This window comes from Rhagoletis pomonella, unplaced genomic scaffold (assembly GCF_013731165.1).
Source record: "Rhagoletis pomonella isolate Grant_MI unplaced genomic scaffold, Rhpom_1.0 Rhpom_scaffold_00015, whole genome shotgun sequence".
In the NCBI taxonomy this organism is placed as follows: Eukaryota; Metazoa; Arthropoda; class Insecta; order Diptera; family Tephritidae; genus Rhagoletis; species Rhagoletis pomonella.
The window spans coordinates 3,775,249-3,776,355 of NW_023458569.1; the positions used below are offsets into that span (position 1 = coordinate 3,775,249).

At 51.1% G+C, this 1,107-nt stretch overlaps 1 protein-coding gene across 7 annotated transcripts in view; it reads left to right on the top strand.

Moving 5' to 3' along the window:
* LOC118749382 (transmembrane protein KIAA1109 homolog) overlaps window positions 1-1,107 on the top strand; it is a 556,935-nt gene that overhangs the window by 255,928 nt on the left and 299,900 nt on the right. The gene's annotated exons all lie outside the window — the stretch shown is intronic.

A 1,107-nucleotide genomic window follows, 5' to 3' on the forward strand; every position in this document is an offset into this window, starting at 1 on the left:
TGGCCACTGGGTGACGTCAACCTTAACTGCAGGAGTCAGCGAAGTGATGGACGGCAAAACCAGAGCTTCAATTTGCATCTCAAATTCTGTAATTGTTGACCGTAAAGTGATCGTATGCTGCCTTTGGCTCGGGTGCTGACTGTAGCTCCAACACATTCCACCTTCACATTACATTTACGTCGATATAATTTCAAAGAGTTTGCCAAGCGATCCGTGACGAAACTAACCTGCGATCCAGGATCACGCAAGATACGAGCCACACGCTGAACTGATGCTTCTCCATATGCATATGCGCGCGCTGTTGCAAGGAGAGTGACAGCTGGGAATTGGGCAACGCAGGCTCTCACAGTGCCGCTAGTCATGACCCTGAATTCGTCGATATTTGCCCTGTTTCCTCTTTCGGTGCTGGTGGTGCCGGCGCAGAGGAAGGCACGGTCATGTTGTCATAGGATTGTGTTATGTTTGCGACAAATTGAAGCACTGGTTTTGCCGTCTATCACTTCGCGGACTCCTGCAGTGAATGTTGACGTCACCCAGTGGCTACACTTGAAAGGACTACGTTGCAGATAGTGAGTTTGGTACACCTGGAAGTGTTGACGTTCTAATCGGCGCGAACGTATGGGGAAGAGTTGTAGAGGGCGAAGTCATCGGTGGAAAACCAGACGAACCTTTCGCCCAGCGTACCCGTCTTGGTTGGGTAGTATTCGGCCCGGTGACATCGGCGTCCACATCGAACTTGTCGTCGCTCACACTCAGCGCGTTGCTCGGTGAGGAAGAGGTTCGTCTGCAAGATCTGGTCCGGAACTTTTTTAAAATGGAGGAAGCTCCGTCTATTGGAGAGTTGCATGATGACGATTGCCGTCAGATATTTGAGACTACGCATTGCCGTACCCCCGATGGCCGTTATATGGTGCAACTTCCTTTGCGGCGCGACGCCCCAGAGCTTGGTGACTCCTATGCATATGCAGCGCGACATTTATACGGGCTCGAGCGTCGTATTATCGCTGATCCTACTCTAAGGGAGAAATACGTGACCTTTATGTGGGAATATGCGGAACTTGGTCATATGGAGCCAGTGGAGACGCCACACAATCACAGCGGATGCTA